Source organism: Cupressus sempervirens, chromosome 3, assembly GCF_028749045.1.
Source record: "Cupressus sempervirens isolate cs-2001-9-10 chromosome 3, ASM2874904v1, whole genome shotgun sequence".
Lineage (NCBI taxonomy): Eukaryota > Viridiplantae > Streptophyta > Pinopsida > Cupressales > Cupressaceae > Cupressus > Cupressus sempervirens.
The window spans coordinates 892,047,950-892,068,861 of NC_143120.1; positions in this window are offsets into that span (position 1 = coordinate 892,047,950).

Sequence of the window (20,912 nt, forward strand, 5' to 3'; positions counted from 1 at the left end):
TCCATTTTCAAAGACCCTTTTGATACTACAAAGCCTATGTAGACAATTTTTTATTTCATAAATTCATATTTCTCTAAATTCGTAGCCAACTTTTCTTAATGCAACTTCCTTAATACCATCTCCACGTGTCAAGAGTTTCTTCTCTTGTCTTGCTGAAAATGAGTATGTCATCAAGATATACCACCAAAAACCTACCTTTTTAGTCTTTCAACACTTCATTCATGAGTCTCATGAATGTGCTAGGAGCAATTGAGAGCCCAAATGGCATCATGGGCCACTCATACAATCCATCTATGGTTTTAAAAAAATTCTTCTATTCATCACCTTCCTTTATCCTTATCTGATGGTAACCACTTTTGAGGTCCAAATTTGTGAAATACTAAGCTCCTCCAAGGCAATCCATCAAGTCTTCAATTCTAGGTATGGGAAACCTATACCTTATAGTGATTTTTTTATGGCCCTTGAATCTATACAAAGCCTCCATTTTCCTCCTTCTATGGATGCCAAAAACTATTGGCCCTGCACAAGGGTTAATGCTTTTCTTTATCACAACCTAGTCTAGAAGCTCTTACACTTGTCTAGCTACCTCTCTATTCTACTCTAAGGTAAGCTTATAGGATACTTTATTTGGCAATGAAGCACCAAGTACAAAGTCAGCTTGATGAATTACCACTCTCCTAGGGGGTAAAATTCTAGGTGTTTCCAATCACTAACAATGTCCTTATACTTCACAAGAATCTCTTGTATTTCAATGGGTAAGGGTTCTTTCTTAGTTTTATCTTCTTCCTTATGCTTCAAAAGGATAGCATACCCCTCATTGTCTTCATGCTTAAAGAAATTAATAAACTCCTTCTCACTACTCAACAATATAACAAGAGTCTTGAACTATGATTCATCGTCCTCCAATAAGGATCGAATCTTAAAAGTTCTCCCATCTTTCTTGAAAGAAATGGGAATCTCCTTCCCATCATAGAAAACACCTATGTCATATTGTAGAGGTCTATCCAATAGAAGATGGCATGCATCCATGATAGGAAATATATCAATAAGTAATTTGTCTTTGTAGCCTACAATTGAAAACTTAACCCAAGTTTACTCATTCACCAACAAAATTTTCCCTTTGTTCAACCATGTCACCTTGTGTGGGTTAACATGAGGTACCCTTACCAAATTAATTTTATCCACTACTTCCTTTGATATGATTTTATTCGTGGATCCTAAATCCATAATATCTTTGCACATCTTGCCCAAAATCTTGCATCTAATTGTGAAAAAGGCTCTTCTATGTTTGGGTTCATGCTTGGCTATTTGTCTAATTAACACCCTCTTGAACATAAAGTTCTCTCCTCTCTCTAACTCAATATGGTCTATCTTAGATACCTTAGAACTAATTCTATCCTCATGAGCATAGGAAATCCTCTTGTAATTGTTTGAAGAAGTAGGCTTGTCAGTATGAATTAGTCCAAACTGCACCTCTTCCTCTATTTCAGTCTCCTTGAGTGCCTCTTTCTCTTGTATAACCTCCTCTTGAAGTAGTTTCACTACCCTTCTCAAATAAATTAAACTCGCCTTGGTTTCTTTGATTATTACCTCTACCTTGGTATCCATCTCTATGCCCTCTTTGTTCTCTTCCTTTGCCTCTACCTCTAAAGTTTGAGTCTCATTTCTTCCACCTTAAGAGCCATAAAAAATACTCTAGTCCTTAGGATCCCAGATTACACAAAGCCAATGCACATATTTTCTTTTGCATTTTTCCATAATGTGGGTAGAATTTTATTATAGAAGAATGAGGAGGGATATGAATAGCCAATTGCATTTTTTAGCAAATCTCTACAGCCTAATAAGTTAAAGTATGAAATAAATGAGAAACAAGCTTATGCCTTAGTAAAAGTTGTCAAAGCCTTTAGATGTTATCTAGTAGCTACTATTGTCATTACATTTGTACCTAATGTAGCTGTAAAAGATATATTCTCTTAGTAGGAAGTATTTGGAAAAAGATGCAGATGGATCAATAGGATCCAAGAATTTAACATTGATATCTAGATCACAAAATTGGTAAGAGGTCAAGGATTAACAAAGCTTATGGCTTAGTCCAACTTAGATGCTAATTAGGTAAATGTAGTAGCAGATGACCTGAGATCAAATTTATCTGATATGGATCACTATGAATGGTACACTAATGTTATGTACTATTTGAAACACATAGAAGCTCCTTCCCATTTGATAGAAAATGAGAAGAGAAGCACAAAATTATAGGCCATCAGGTATATCATTGTAAAGAACACTTTATGGTGGATAAATTTTGAAGATGTGTTACTTAAATGTATTGATCAAGAAAAATCCAAAGAAATATTGAAAAAAATGCATGCTATAGTCTGTGGAGGACATTATATGGCTAAAACCACCGCCCGCAAAGTGGTGAGAGCTAGATTCTAGTGGCCTTCCCTTTTCAAAGATGCTTAGGTAATTGTTAGAAAGTGTGATGCTTGTCAAAGATTTGTAGGTAAATTAATTTTTTTATGGAATACTCCATCAAAACCAATTGAGGTCTAAGCACCTTTCCAACAATGGGGGATGGATTTTATAGGTGAAATCTCTCGTAAGTCTAGCACTGGTTATTCATATATTTTGGTAGCCACTAATTACTTTACAAAATGGGTAGAAGCTATTCCTACAAGTAATGCAACCAATAAAGTTGTGAATAATTTTCTTCTAAACAACATCATTTCAAGATTTGGATGCCCATAAAAAATTGTGACTGATAATGCAATGTGTTTTAGGTTAGATGAGTTCATAAAGTTCTGTGATAAATATGGTATAACAAGGTCTATATCTTTCCCTTATCATCCACAAGGAAATTGACAAGATGAATCCATAATTAAGAGCTTGTTAAAAGTTATTTAAATGACTTTGGATGATAACAAGAAGGCCTAGTATTCCAAATTGTAGTTAGCAATATGGGCCGACAAGGTGACAGTGAAGAAAGCTATAGGTGTAGCACCCTTTGATATTGTATATGGGATCCAAGAAAGGATGCCTCAGAACAACTTAGTAGGTCTATGCAATTACATCCAGATGTATAATGAGCATATTATTGATGGCATGTAGGAGAGGATGGATGAATTAGTTGGGCTAACTAAGACCAGAAAGGAAGCTTCTCTAAAAAATTCAAAATTAGAGCTACAAGTTAAGACACTCTATGACAAAAGAACAGTAACCAAGAAATTTGAAATTAAAGATTTAGTTCTCATGTGGAATGCTAAGATTGAGGATAAGGGAAAGAATGGAAAATTTGATCCTAATGGTTAAGTCCATATCTAATTGAAACCACGTGGGGGGAAGACTCTTATGTTCTGAATGATTTATCAAGAAATATTCTTGAACTGCCAGTTCATGGATAGTTCTTGAAGAGTTATTTTTGTTGAAGTACTTGTTTCTTCCATGAACAATAGTTTAGGGTTTTTTCTATACATTCTATGAATTCTTTGTGTCTTTTCTATAGTCCTTGTATATTTCTTTTATTGTGTTTCTCTCTCTCAGAGTTTTCAAGTAAGAGTTTGGGCAAGTTTGTGGTTTTCTTCCCCAAGGGATTCTAAGCCCTTGTATGAAATTTTCATATCCATCATCCAGAGACAGAGCCACTATTGGTCATGTGTTTACCTCATGTTTTTTTGAGTATTTCTTTCTGTGAATGTTCTTAGTTCTTTATCTAAAAATTAGGGTATGGTCTTTTTTAAAATTGGTTAACCCTAAGAAATACCCTAATTAAAAAAAAATTGTGCCCTAAGCAAGCCTTTTACATCATACATTTTCACCTTATAAATCGAGCAAGAAAATCATTTTGAAATAATATATACCTTGTTTAGGAACCTTTTAGAGAGAATTTTTTTTTTTTTCATAATCTCTCAAAATAATCTTTACTATCAGATCTTTTTAAGATCTACAGTAGTTGTGTTGTCGTTATAAAAATTTGTATGAATTTTACTACATGTGAAATGGTGACCAAGGAAGTACTACACATGTTACCTAGTGATATATGCATGGTTTCAAGCTAAATCGTATGCACCATCAGATCCTATTAAGATCAACAGTGGTCTCTATATCACCACCAAAAATCACAAGATTTTTACTAGTCGTGACATGGTGAGCTCCCACAAAAGCAAAAACACATAGGAAATAAACTTAAATATGGGCACCATAATTTTTCATTAATAACCCTCATCAACATGATGGGATGTTAGAATTGTTAGACATTATAAATTATCATAATAAGATCATGTTTTCTTCATGATGCCAAATTTCTTCAAACTATACGATGGTCACTATATCACCACCAAAAATTGTAAAAACTTTGTTAGTCGCAATATGACGACCCCCTATGAAATGAGAATGTGGTGGGACTTGATTTCAAAAATGGCACCATAGAGACTACTTGTCATAAAAGGCCTTGCTATCATATTAGGAAGGTATTATGTCATTTGCCACCATGGATTTTCTCTTAGAAAAGGATATTGGTTGATTGGTGTCGTCAGATTTCTCCTAGATCGACGGTGGGCACCATATTACTATAGAAACTTGCTCAATCTTTAGTACACATGACATGATGAACAAAGAAAAATAAGAGGGACCCACCATAGTTACAATGAATTAATTATGAGATGCTCATCGTCTGATCCAAGTTGCATCAATGGTGGTCACTATGTCACTATGAGGAGTTGCTCGATATTTATGCATAGTGGCATAGCGAGAGTGCAATACATGTCCAAAAGGGCTAGTGGGTCCAGAACAACTTGCTAGTAGTGGAAGGAAAATCCTAAGTGGTGAAATTTAATTGGGTTGACTACCAACCAAGGCGATTGAAACTAAGTCACTGGCAATTTTCTTCCTCAATCATTGGATTTTTTTAAGATCGATGGCTTGTTTTCAAAATTAGAAGGTGATGCCACGCTGTGTTCCTTAAAAAACACTTATGAAAATTAAGGCTCCTTGTGCGAAATAGAACTAGAGATATATTGTAAGATTTCATTATTTCTTCTCCATGCAAGAAAATTCTAGATTTCCAAAGAGCAAAGAGCCTGTGCAAGGTTGTTTCTCACCTAATTAAAGTGTAGAAGAATTTCCAGTATCCACCATGTGTTGCTGAACTTTGATAAAAGAGTAATAAGCAACCAAGTAAGTATCTCAATCCATTAAACAACAAAGACCTTTGGTATTATGCATCATTGTTAAATATGCCTCCAAAGAAGGTTTTCTTGGGGAAGGTAGATTATGCAAGTAGAAATATACATGATGACTTCCTAGAACAATTAACTGAGTCTACAAATGAATTCACCCAAATGAAAAAGCTAGTTCATGTGAACCCTAGGCTTAAGATTGTGGATAGATTATATGATAAAGGGAATTGGGTTAGGGATGTCATTACTTCTAAAACATGGCTCCATCTTTTTATGAAGTGGTTTTCAGAAAGAAAATTATTTGCTCCCCATGGAAATATTTGGAATTTTGATTTGGGAAAACTAGTGGTCCCTAGTGTTCTCATGGATTCTGATCTACTCACAACCATTGCACAAAATTATGACCCAACAGCTAGGATAGTAAGAAGAATAGATAGAAAGTGTCTGATAAGTATAAATGTTGAAGAAATTTGAGAATTTTTTGGTTTGGAACCACTCTCGAATTATCATGAGACCGTTGATCTACCAAGGTTGGAGAAAGAATACCTATCTAAGAAGGATAAAGATGGGCAAGGTGTATTAAGGACACACTTGGGCTCAATTGGAAATTTGACACTGGTCACAACATCTACTAAAGAGCCTTTTAAGAAGGAATTCTTCACTTCTAGAGCCATATAAATATACATGACTCTGTGTAGGGTTTTTGGTGAAGATGAAAAAAATTTTATGCCAATTAAATTCATGTATATGATGACATAGATTTTCTCTTTTGGTGTGGATATTATTTCTAATTTTTCATCTTATATAGTAGAAGAGATCCATATAGGATTAGTTGGAATTGCAAAAAGTAAGGTGGAAATGGCATTTGGCCATTATTCATTGTTAATGCACATGTTCTTATTTAAAGGGGTTACATATTTTGAAAAGGAGATGGTTCTAAACCAAGAATATGAAGGAGAGGCACTACCAGTCTAGTTGTAAAGTGCAGATATGACTTGGGATGTACAAGAAGCCAGCTTTGTTAGGTTTGATAGGTATTTTGCATCCAAGTTAAGAAGCCTTGTATTCAGGGACACCCCCAAAATTCCCAAGAAATTGTTGGATTTCATCAAGCCCATGGACAATCCTTCTAGGTTGAAAGTATCCCACAACTAGGCAGATATCATACCATACCCTATTTCTACATTTTTTAGTGTTAGGATAAAACCACAAATAGAAATAACAATTACATGCAAATATAAATAATATCATAAAATAATAGAACACAAGAAACCAAGATTTAACATGGTTCAACCAATCCCTGGGCTACATTCACCAAACAGCAAGAACACAAGACACCAAGATTTAACATGGTTCAACCAATCCCTGGGCTACATTCACCAAATAGCAAGTACAATATTATTATGATCCAGTTATTACAACTTGATTACAATTTTTAATCCCTTATAGCTCAATACTACCACAAGAACCAATTTTGCATCACCATAATAAAACAATCCCTAACCCTAAGCCCTTTTATATAAGTATTTTTATGTCATTTTAGGGTTACAGTACTTCCTTAATCAATCACCACAAACTAACAATCTCCCACTTGAGGACTAATCAGGCTCCACACTAAACAACTATTTCCCACTTGGAGACTAATCTTGTAGCTATACCACTACCACATGGGGCTCCCACTAGATCAAACCACCCTTGACTCTATTGTTCTTTTATTCATGTTCAATCAAGAAAACCAACTGAAGCAGAAGAGGAGTTTAGCTTCTCCCTTGTTACTACCTTTGTAAACATATCTGCTAGATTGTCATCTCTATGTATCTTGTCCAAAATTAACTATCCATCCTTCAAAAATGACTGAATGAAATGGTATTGCAACTAAATGTGTTTGGTCTTTGAATGCAAAGCTGAATTCTTGGTAAGATGAATGGCACACTGACTATCTGTAAAAAAAATAATTATCCTTTTGAGGGTGTCCCAATTCTTCCAAGAAGAATTGAAGCCATATCATCTCCTTGGCTACCTCTGTAGTAGCTACATACTCTGCCTCTGTAGTGGATAAAGCATTAACCTTTTGTAACCTAGAAACCCAATTCACAACTACCCCACCAATAGTAAAGACATAACCTATAGTACTCCACTTGGTTTCAATATCCCCTACCAAATCTAAGTCAACATAGCCCTATAAATTAGTAGTAGAGCCCCCCAAGTGTAAACACTTATTGGATGTTCCTCTCAAATATTTGAGAATCCATTTGACTACATTCCAATGCTCAATTCCTAGATGACTCATATACCTACTAAGGACTCCCACTACATGTGCAATATCTAGCCTAGTGCATACCATAGCATACATCAAGCTTCCTATAGCTGAGGCATAGGGTACCTTGGACATCTTATCTTCCTCTTCTTGTATCTTAGGAAACATCTTCTTAGTCAGCTTCAAATGACAAGGTAAAGGTGTGCTGACAGTTTTAGCATTCTCCATAGAAAAACATTGCAACACCTTCTCAACATAATCAACCTGAGATAGTGTTAATTTTCTATTTTTTATATCTCTACAAATCTTTAGACCAAGGATTTGTTTTTCTGCCACCAAATCTTTCGTAGCAAATGCATGTGCTAACTGGCATTTTAGCCCCTTAATGTGATCCATGTTAGACCTAGCTATAAGCATATCATCAACATATAAACATAAAATAATGTAGCTATCATCATCCAACCTCTTAAAGTAAACACAATGATTTGAATGACACCTATTCTATCCATGCTCATTCATAAAACTATAAAATTTTAGATACCATTTTTGAGGTGCTTGCTTCAAGCCATATAAACTTTTTTTCAATTTGCACACTAAGTTCTCCTTACCTTTGACTTCAAATCCTTGTGGTTGAGCCATATATATATCTTCATCCAAATCACCATGAAGGAAGGTTGTTTTAACATCAAGCTACTCTAAATGAAAATCTTCAGTAGCCACAATACTTAAAATAGTATGGATAGAAGTCATTTTAACAACAAGAGAAAATATCTCATCAAAATCAATGCCCTTTTTCTGTGAAAATCCTTTCACAACTAACTTGGCTTTAAATCTTTTCTTACCTCCATCCTCTTCTTTTAACCTATAAACCCACTTATTCTATAGAGTTCATTTACCTATAGGCAACTTGCATAAATCCCATGTCTTATTCTTCAACAAAGAGTCCATTTCATCTTTCATTGTAAACTCCCACTGAATCTTAGTATCCACCTACATAGCTTTATCATAACATTTAGGTTCACCAACATCAATAAGTAAAATTGAATACAAAGAGGGAGGAAATCTTTTTGGAGGTCTAATTTGCCTTGTTGATTGTCTAACATTCACTGGTGTGTGTGGTATTTGTTGTTGTAGTTGTTGCACATCATTAGGAATGGTTGGAACATCATCTTTTGGAGTATCATCCAGCACTACATAATCATCTTCTTTCTTCTCATGTTACTACAATAGATCTTTGTACAACACTTTCTCATTGAATATGACATCCCTACTTCTTACAATTTTATGATTTTCAAAATCCCAAAGCCTATAACCAAATTCAATGCCATATCCAAAAAATAAACATTTTTTTGACTTAGCTTCCAGCTTGGTTCTATTTTCAGAATCTATGTGGTAAAATGCTTCATAGCTGAAGGTTTTGAGAAAAGAATAACTCACCTTCTTACCAATCCATGATTCCTCTGAAATACCACAACCCAAAGGAGTAGAGGGACCTCTATTAATCAAATATATAGTAATATTGACAACCTCTGCCCACATGTGTAAGTGCAACCCAACATGCAACCTCATGCTCCTTACACATTCCATTATAGTCTTGTTCATGCGTTCAGCCACTCCATTTTTCTATAGAGTCCTTGGAATAATTTTTTGTCTACAAATACCATTAGTAGAGTAATAATCTTCAAATCCATGACTACAATACTCACCACCATTATCAGATCTAAGACATTTTAATTTCTTACCAATCTCATTTTCAACCAAGTATTTTCATTTCTTAAAAGTTTGAAATACATCAGATTCATGTCTAAGGAAATAAATCCATACCTTTCTATTGCATCATCAATAAATGTAACATAATAATGAGAGCCTCCAAGGGAAGATACCAGAGATGGGCCCCATACATAAGTATGCACAAGCTCTAATTTCTCCTTTTTGTTTTCCTTCCCAATCTTTACAAAACTCACTCTCTTTTGTTTTTCATACACACAACTTTCACAAAAATCCATATTAACACATTTCAAACTTGGTAGAACTTTCTTTGAATGAAGTACTTTCATACCTTTCTCACTCATGTGCCCAAGTCTATTATGCCACAACTTTGTATTATAATTTATAGTAGCTATTTGTTCTCCCTGCATAACTACAACAATTGTTCCTGAACATTCATTTTTCTCTAAAATAATTATAGTAGAAGGAATAATATGAACTATATAAAGATATAAGGTACCTACTTTCACACCTTTTGCTACTACAAGGGAACCTTTTGTAACCTTCCATTTTTTAACATTAAAAGTAACTACACAACCCTCATCACCGAGTTGCCCTGTTGAAATTAAATTCCTACCCAGCCTTGGAACATGTCTTACCTCATGTAGTAGCCAATGATTCTCATTCTTCAACTGAATCTTAACTTTTCCCTTTTCAACAATCTGACAGGGTTCATTATCCCCCAAATAGACAAGCCCAAAATCCCCTTGAACATAATTAATGAAATAAATTCTATGAGGTGTAGCATGAAATGAAGCATCAGAATCTAAAACCCATGAATCATCAACACTTTCTAAACATAGAAGCAAAGCATCCTCTTCAGATTTGTTACTTACCACATTTGCCTCCTTGTCTCCATCTAGTTTATCTCCCTCATTTTTCTTTTGATTCCAACAATCTTTCTTTTTGTGCCCTAGTTTCCCATAGTACCAATAGTCATTCAGTCCTCTCGATTGAGATGTCCTCCCCTTTGACTTTCCTCCTGATTTCCCATGATTTCGAGAATTACTTCCTCTCTTAGTCATTCTACCTCGACTTTGTGTGTTCAAAGCACTTCTAGATGTTGATTCACTTGAGGATTTCCTACGAGTTTCCTCACTGAAAATAACACCAATCACATCATCATATTTTAGTGTACTAGATTCAAGAACAAAATTACTCATAGCCATTACCAAGACATTCCATCTTTTAGGAAAAGAACACAAAATCAAGAGAGTCCTAATTTCTTCATCAAAATTGATACCCATAGAAGATAACTAACTAGTAATAGTATTAAACTCATTTAAATGATCTACAATATATCCACCTTCTGCCATTTTCATATTAAATAAATGCTTCATGAGAAATACCTTGTTTGAAGCAGAGGGCTTTTCATATAATTTTGCTAGGGTTTGCATCAATTCTTTTGTTGTCTTTGCTTTTGTAATATGAAATGTCACTGATGATGTCAAGCATAATTGAATGCTTCCAAATGCCTTTTTGTCTAAAAGATCCCATTCATCATTTTACATAGATCCCTAATTCTTGGCTTTTCCTTCTAACAGCTTCCATAAATCCTTCTAATAAAGATAGTCTTCCATTTGCACCTTCCATAACTAGAAGTTCTACCCATTAAACCTATCAACCCTCAGCTTACCATCATTTTCCATCACTCCCACTTGATCGTGAGGCTCCCACTCAACTGTGAGACTTTTCTATAGAGGATAACTAAAAAATAACCTCACTCTAATAATACTTGTTAGGATAAAACTACGGACAGAAATAACAATATTAGAAAATAATAGATCACATAGAAAAGAACACAAGACATCAAGATTTAAAGTGGTTCACCCAATCCCTAGGCTATGTCCACCAAACAACGAGTTTGATATTATTACAATCCAGTGATTACAACTTGATTACAATCTATAATCCCTTATAGCTCAATACTGCTACAAGAACCAATTTTGCATCACCATAATAAAAAAATCCCTAGCCCTAAGCCATTTTATACAAGTATTTTTATGTCATTTTAGGGTTACAATACTTCCTTAATCAGTCACCACAAATTAACTTATAGGGTTTATGGTTTCCAAGGGACTCCTCACGTATTTCCTTACCAAGTGCCTTTGAAGGTAGAAATAGCTAAAATGTTGTGGCAAATAGGGGGATTGGAGGAAGCATATTTGGTTAGAAGATCAAGAGGCTCATTTTTCCCAACTTGTATTGTGGCTCACCATTTCATTATCACTAAGGGTAGTTGGGTATTCTTGTATAAATTTTTGGACCAATATAAGATGGTTGTGTCCCATGCCCATTTTTTGTGATATTGAGGGATTTTTTGATGTTTTTTAGAAAAGGGCTAAAGTAGGTTCAAAAGAACATCAATTCTATTTCCCTGAAGATATAATAGGGAATGAATTCTCTTTCCTAGAGTAAGAGATAAAAAAGGATAAATGAAGAGTTTACTCCAAAGTCTTGGAATTAATTAATTATTTTAATAATAACTATAAGCCTCTAAAGGATGCAAAAATAGAGGCAAACAAATTGAATAAAACAATGACCACTTTTTCTAGAATTATGGAAGCCATGAATGAAAAGAAACTATTCTTTATTCATTCTTTTCTAGAAAAAACCAAAGAGGTCATGAGGAGATTATCATTTACCCCTACAGTAGGATCAAGGAAAGTAGTTGTTCAAAAAAGGCCTAGCTACAATGTAATTTAGAATAAAAGAGATACATTAGACAAAGGAAAACAAATAATGGGGTCAACCAATGACATTTTAGAGGAGAGACTTGATGAGCCCATGCCCATGAGGCAAAGGATAGAAAAAGAACAAGTACCTCAAATAGAGGAATATTCACCCACCCAGTCCCCATTAATAATAGGAAATGAATAGCTCACTACAGAGTAGGTAGAATAGTTGGGGTCCTAAGGGGGATTTTTCATTACTGCATCAGAATTAGAGGAAGAAAATTCTTAAGAACCTCCTATGCCTAGCCTTGAGTTAACTATTGTAGATTATAGAGGGAAAGAATTAGACCCTGTGATAGAATAGGCCAGCCATGAATTCATCTCTGATGATAATTTTTTCAAGTCCAAAGCCTTTTACCAATTTTCTTGGAGAAAAAACATTGGAGTGTTTGAAGAAAGATGTAGTAAGTTGAAAATAGAGCATCCTAAAATGGAAGAGGTGGACATTAAAAACCAAATCAAAGAAGAAATGATGCAAGAATTCAAAAGCTTGACTTTTGAAGAAGGTAGGTAAATGATGAAAGCATCTAGGGTTTTGCTGCTACCCAATTGGGATATTGTAGATGCCATGGTTTTCAATTCTATTACAAATAAATTGAATGCAGAGGAAAAGGGGAAGAAAGAAATGAAAGGCACCAAATTCAATGAGGACCATGCTACACTGGTCATATGATCAATGAGAAAAGGATCCAAATCATATGGTCAATGGTCAACGATATTCTACACTTTGTGATAAGTGGATGGTAGAATTAGTTCATGTAAAGCAATTAGAATATGGTGAAACTGATGATGATGAAATGGAACAAGATGAAGTAGAGATAATTGACACATTAGTAAAAGAAGAAGAGGACAAGGAAAAGAAACCAATTGTAGCTACTAGAATAGAGCCCCAGAGTGTTGACTTGACAATATGACAACTGATGGTGACCATCAACCTATCAATACAAGAGGATGTGGATGGAATATCTCAAGTCTAGCTTAGCCTACAAATACTAGAACAAGGCCCACCACATGCAAAATTAGTAATCACAATCTAAGGATGAATAAAAAAAACAAGGCCAATCATGAAATCCTCTTGGCAACAAAAGATGTAACAGGAAGTGGTCCCCACCAAAGAATATTCATGATGAAATATTTTCTGTTGCATAAAACTCTATCTTTTATAACAATAACAATGTAAATATCTTTTATGTCTTAAGGACAGCTATTAGTTTCTCTATTCTTGAAGCTTGTCGCATCTCATACTATATAAATGAGATTCCAAGGCTAGAGAAAAGGTTCAAGTCATTGCATAATTTTAGTTTTATCTAGTTATCTTGAAATTGCATGACCAAAGGTTGTTCAATTGAATGCAATTAGGCAAAGTTGTATATAATTTTCACTATTTCTTTTAATTAAATGAATTAGGTAAATGCTTTAGTGAATATGATAGGATTTCCATGATAATAGGGAGGATATATGTAAGAATGAGTTTTAGTAAGAGCTACTAATAGAATTGATTGTAAAGTATTCAATTAGGTCAAGAAACAAGATAGACTCTGAATCCCAATGGATGAGGCATTGATCAACTAGTTTCAATCTACATATGGAGAAAACATGAATAAGCATCAAGCTTGAAATTAAAATCAATTTTACTTTAATGTTTGAAGAATGTCAAAGTTGGTCATCACTTGTTTACATTTAATTACTCAATCTTGGTTAGTTGCTACTACCCAGAATTATCTGTAGATCTAAGAAGAATTGTGAACAATCTACTATAAGGGATGTGTATTGTTATAAATGTCATGGAATGAGTGAAGTATATATGTAGTATTAGGTTATAAATATTTCATCCCTCAGGTGCATCCACCTTGGTTTTGTAGAGCCAAAAGAGTAGAAAATCCCTCATGATTTTGTTGAAGTTGGGTCTAGATCTGAAGAACATATGACTGTTTATGGGAAGTAGTTGATTCTTTAGTTGTTGTGATCTATAATATCTTGGTATTAAGTATTTGTTACTTAATACTGTGAAAATACCAACAAAAGGGAATTTTTTTTTCACCATCAAGTAGAAGAAGAAAATATATAGCTAGAACTTATTGGAATGGAGGAATATGTGGATCTTGAAAGTTCTCCCAAATAATTATCCAAATTGTGTGTGGGAAACTAGAACCTCTAAAATTGGATAAGGTTGGATGTCAAAGAATTATTTAATGTTCAAAATGATCAATAATCTATCACGGTTATTATTTTCCTCCCAAATTGTCTGATTCTACTTTAAATTTGGCTTGGGGAAAATTCAATAAAGATGAGGAAATAGATTAAGCCATCTATAATTTGTGAAGGTTCCTTTTTCTCATAGTTTGTAAGTAACCACATCCAAAGTTATGAATAAAAGATGTGTTTCTATCCCCATTATTACATCAAGACACATCAAAAATGAGATCAACAAATCAAAAGTGAAGTCAATCAAAGAACCCCTCCAAAATAGATAATTTTGGAGCTTTATATATAGTATGTGTAGAATTTCCATTTCCAAAATGACATCTAAGTTAAATGATTATAACTATCAAAATAACATCATAGAAGACTCAACCAAATAAGATGAAAAATCACTTAAGGATCTAATCAATTACAACTACCAAGAATAGGCCAAAATACACTAGATATCAAAAAAAATGTGTCCACTTCCAATGGTTATAAATTGATAGTAAATATGAAAATTAGGCAAATAATCATGCACTTTCAAAAAAATTAGACCTAAAAATGTGTTTGTATGAGCCCAAACAAAGCCTTTCAAGTTGCAAAAATCAAGATTAGAGAGGTATAGTCGGTAGTAAATTTGGACCCATTTTTTGATGCTATTATAGTCAAAATTTTGATAGATAAATATTGAAAGTCAACATTGCTAGAATTTCTTCGAATGTTTGACACATTCCATAGCTGACAATGCATCAATGATAAGATCTATTGAAAATCATCCCCATCTATATCACACATTAACGCCAAACAACTAATTCAAAATGTCAAACTGTTGACACTAGGTAGAGATGATTTGACAAATATGTTATACCATCAATGGTAAACCTCATCGAACTATCGATGCTAGTTAGAGATGATTTGGTGAGTTTTGTATACCATCAATGAAAAAAAATGACAAAATTTTGATGACAGCTAGAGTTTTCAAAAAGAAATGATTGAGTCGCATTACACCTTCAACGCTTTTTCAATCATATTGGTACATGTTCTCAGTAATATGCCTCTCAATAATTTCTATTTTATTTCTTGTGGATGGGCTCTATAATAGAGTCATCATCTTTACTTGATCTCATCATAGGGATGTCATCCAACATGCCAACATATATTGACACCAAGCATAGGGATGTCATCCGACATGCCAACATCATCATAGCAAAACCCATTGCGGGTGCAATTCAAACCTCACTAGGTCCCAAGGGCATGGACAAGATGCTCTGCACCTCCTTAGGCAAAGTGATCATCATCAATGATGGCATCACCATTCTTAACAAAATGGATGTAACTTAGCTAGTCACTAAAATTCTTGTAGATTTTTCAAAATTTTAGGATATTGTTATTGGTGATGACATGAAATTAGTTGTTTTCATCACCAGTGTGATTCTTAAACAATGCATGAATTTTTTTCCTAAGGGTGTTCATTATTCCATTATGTACAAGGCCTTTAAGAAGGCTATCGAGGTTTTAACTACAATGGTTATTCTTGTCAATTTGATAGACAGTGACTCTTTGGTGAAAAGTGTGAGCACTTCTTTGAATAGTAAGGTCATCAACCAATATTTTGCCTTATTGGCCTTGCTTGTTATTGACGTCTTCTTGAATGTTGTCAACCCTACAAAGGCTAACATTATGGATTTGATAGACATCAAAATTTTGCAAAAAATGGGTAGAACTGTTGATGATATAGATATGGTTCGAGGTTTGGTTTTTGATAAGAAGGCAAGCCATAAGGTTGGAGGCCCTAGCAAGATTGAGAATATGAAGATTTGCATAATACAACTCTAGATTTTGCCTCCCAAGATGGACATTGACCAGAACATTGTGGCCTTTGGTTATACAATGATAGATAGGATTTTGAAGAAGGAGAGGAATTGTATTCTGGGTATGATAAAGAAGATCCAAGCCATTGGATGCAACATGCTATTGATCTAGAAGAATATTCTATGAGATGTTGTCACTAAACTTTCATCACATCATCTATCCAAAGAAAAGATTTTGGTGGTCAAGGATGTGGAAAGGGATGAAATGGAGTTCGTTACCAAGATGTTGAGTTATATACCCATTTTTAATATTGAACACTTTAGGGAGGAGAAGTTGGGGCTAAAAATAGATGTCTTTAATAATTTAGACAATGCATTTTGAGCCATGGGCCTAAAAATGGATGTCTTTAATAATTTAAATTTATTATTTTGATAGCATTATTGGTCTTGATTTGCTAAACTTATTCTTATCATGTGTATTATATGTATTGTTCATTATGTATTATCTTTTAAACAACATGAGAAAGCATTCTTTGCCTAACCATTGTAGAGCTTAAGGTGAAAACAACTTGAAAAATGTAACTTGATAATTACTTCACAAAAATAGAATCCAATGTCATATAAACATCCTAAGCAAAAGATCAATTTGGCACCACTTGCCACAAATTCATTACAAAATATTCAATGCAACATACCCTAGCTCTTTATTTTCTTCCTCTGTAGAACTTTATAGAAATTTATTCACATCACATGACAAAGAAAGGAATAAAAAAAATTAAATACATAGTGTGTGTCAATCTCTCCCTGTTATTTATCTAAAACGTATTGAATTCTACAATAATGAGATGAAAAAAAGTTGTCATATAAATAGAATAATGATAACTCTACATAAATGTAGTTAATTTCACAAACCATTAAACAAAACATGTTCCCATTAACTCAAAATCCAAGTTTAAGTAAAGAGTAGAGAATGATGAATTATTTACACTTTCATATATCTTATCTATCCTTTAAAAAAGAAAGATATAATAGGAGTTGTACTTGGTTATTCACAAGATATAACAAACATATGCTACTAAGTAAAAATATCATAAAAACTAAGTATATGACAACTACAAAGACAAAGAATGACAAAGAAAGGATTAAGCACACAAGAATGCTTTCAAACAAGAGAATAAATAATTACCATCCATTACAACTAGTATGATGTTGTTGCCTTCACTATGAATAGATACAAGTGACAAAAAATAAGGCATTATAATAAATTTGAAGATTTATGTGACTAAACATAAAGCTTAGCACCTATGAAGTTGGAAATATAGGATGAACTAAGAAGGTAGCAATGGTATATGCTAAGGAGTTTTGTCATGCCCTGCCTGGAGATCCTTGGAACATAAGGATAAAACATGCACTGAATAATTTTTTTCTTAAGATAAATTTATTAACAATATCATAAATTAACCAAGTGCAATAATGAAACACTAGGACAAGGTGATGAGAATAGGGAACATGACAAGACTCACATGTTCATCTACACCAATGAAAGTCTTACAACTACTTCCAAAAATCTCCAAGCTCAAAACCAAAACTCACAAACCAAGACCACACAAATCATGAGAATATACCAAGGGGATGTTCTCTTTCAAAATCCAAGTAAAGGCTCCTAGCATGGTTATACTTACAAGTCCATATCCACAAAACATGTCGTAATCAAGAATCACAAGAAGAGACCAATGACGGTCATGTAGAAGACGAGGACTCAAGTTACCCCTATTAGCATGAATGTTGATGATACTACTTTGGGGGAGTATCTTGAGCATTGGAGAATATTGATATATTGTATTTATGATTGTGTTCATCATGACAACATAGTATGGTTTCTCTAGAGACTAGAAGAATAATAGTAAGAGATCTTATGTTGCATAGTAACTGAGTAAGGGTTAATAGTTAAGGACATGTTCCCAAGAGTGTCCAAATGACATGATCAAGAGGAAAAAGTCTAGGTTGAAGATGTATGCCAATTATGTTTGATTTAATGAGAGTAATGCAAAAATAGAGCATCTATTTGGTAGTTTTTGATGTTCACATTATATATGTTAGCCAAGATATAATAAGGTGATGTGCAGTCGACTAGTGATAGAGGATAATCATGTGGTGATGTCAGCAAGTGCACAAGACCTTGAGTTGCAACTGTAAAGTTTTGTACAGACTATGAGCCAACAATGCTATTATAATTGTAATTAATTATATATCTTAGTTTAATTAATTGGGAAAGCCTCAAGGTTGACTCAAGGAATTATTATGAAGATATGGTATAAAAGAAAGATTTTTTCCTTAATTGTAAGAAGTGATGAAGTGTATCAAGTATCTATTTTTTATTGTATTTGCAAAGTGTGAAAAGGAGCAAAGTGTTGAGTAAATGTGTGTAAGTGATCCAAGGAATTATTGGATGCACAATTCATGATTTGGTTACAAGATCAGAAGGAGTTGAAGTCTAATTGATAGGATAGAGACAAAGGAAGGAAGTACAATTTAGTTCTATTATTCTACAAGGAATAATTTAGAGATCATTTGGACAATGAGTTCATTGGTCTTAACCTTGAATCTATTTGGGTAGTGGGTCCAGCTATCTTCCACAACTCCTAACAAGGTTGGAGTCTCCTAACAAGGACTCTTATGTACTAAATATTGTAACAAACTCCTAACAGGGTCTATCATCTAACAAGGAATATTTATATTAGTACATCATCTTATGGGTACTATCCCCACCAGGGTTTTCACTCTTATCAAGGGTTTCCACATATCTAGTCTTATTATGTATAAGTATCTTGTTGTAGTTTTAGTTTACATTACTAATATGGTCAAGATTGTTTAACATTATTATTTGATAACTAATTCACCACCCCCCAATTATATCAGTGGACTATATATTCTAACAATTGGTATCAGAGCTATAGGTCCTTGAAGGATAAGCTTAGAAAATTTGGGAGATCGACGAAAAATCTTTTTAGAAAGGATAGTCCTAGATTTGATGGGGTCAACTATAATAGTTGGAAGGAGAAGATGAAGAATGGTATATTATGCATGCGTCCAAGATATTGGCTCTTGAAAAAAGTTCAAAGACAAATGTTAAAGAAGAAAATATTGAACATTGCAATGAAGAAGAGAGAGATCTATTCATGTGTAACATGAGATCAAGAGAAGTCATACTAATAGCTCTTCTACAGAATGAGTACAGTCAAGTAAAGTTATTTGCAACATCTCATTAAATTTGGAAAGTATTAGATTCTACTTTTGAAGGTGATGATCATGCAAAAAGAATGAGATTAAAAAATTGGATATGTGCATTTCAAGATGCTAGAATGATGGAAGATGAATCTATAAGATGTTATATTGGTAGAATATTAGAAATGGTTACAAGTATTTGGTCTCATGGTGGAATTAAGGAATATGATGAAGTCATTTGGAAGATCTTCAAAAGTTTGAGACCACCTTTCAAGCCAATCACATAGATGATTTAGCTAGTGATGCTTTGCATTAAGGATTTCACTAAGGAAACATTACTTGGAAGATTAGAATCAATAAAAGAAGATCTATGACAGTTTGGTAAACTTGCAAGAGTTGAAATAACCTTTAGTGCCTTAAACATTTGACCTAATTTGACAAGGAGTGCAAGCACCCATGGATATTTTTCTAGTAGTAGCAAAGTTGATGAGGACAAGAAGATTGAGGAAGGAATAGCCCTTCTAGTGAGAAGAGAAAAAGATGGTAAGAAAATCTTTAAATGTTGGAATTGTAATGAATTTGGTGATTATGCATCTAAATGTCCTAAAAGAGAAAAGAATTATAAGGGAAGGTTTAACCCTAGAAGAGATAGAGATAGAAATTTTTTGTATGCCAATGAAGATGAAGAATTTGATGAGAAAGGTCAAAGTGAAAGTGATGATGAATTATTATTTTGGCCATCAAGGAAGATGGTCTTGATAGAAAAATTAGATAAGAAAGATCCCTAGTTACCCAAGTAGAAAATAAATCTGATTGGATAATTGATAGTAGTTGTTCACATCACATGACTGGTGATATGAATAAGTTTGTTAAGTTCAAGAATCATGATGGAGTTATTGTTAGAGTTGGTAACAATGCAGCCTATCATATAACAGGAATTGGATCCATTACTCTTGATGATAAAACTAACACTGATGATATCTATTTTGTTGATGGATTGAAGCATAACTTATTGAGTGTTGGAAATTTAGTGGACAAAGGTTTTAGCTGTAGTTTACTAAGAAGACCTACACTATCAAAGACAGAGATGGTAAGATGATTGGAACTGACACTAGATCCAGAGGTAATGTATTTTAGTTGAATCCTACTGAGATGACATGTTTGGTAGAAAAATTTGATAATTGTTGATTGTGGTAGAGAACATTTTGTCATATAAACTTTGATAATATTGTGAAGGTGAGTAGTACATTTGCAGTGAGAGATCTACCTAAGATTGTTAAGCCTACTAACGTTGTATGCAAGGAATGTATTTTGGATTACTAGTGGAAAGTATCTTTTCCTAGCAAGAAGTTCTCTACTACAAAGAAATTAGAGATTGTTCACATAGACTTGAATTATCCTGTAAGAATTAGAGGATTCTATGGTGAAAGGTATTTTATGATTTGTGTTGATAATTTCACTAGAATGATGTGGGTAGAATTTCTTAAAGAGAAATCTAAAGCTTTTGAGAAATTCAAGATATTTAAGAATAGAGTTGAGAATGAATCTTGTGTTAAGATTGATCTAATAGAGGAGGAGAATTCACCTCCAAAGAATTTAATATATTATGTGAAGAAAATGGAATCAAAAGACAACTATCTACACCTAAAACACCTGAGAAAAATGGGATTTTTGAGAAAATAAATAAATCTATAGTAGAAGTAGCTAGAACAATGTTATTTGAGAATGATGTTTCTAAGAGATTCTGGAGAGAAGAAGT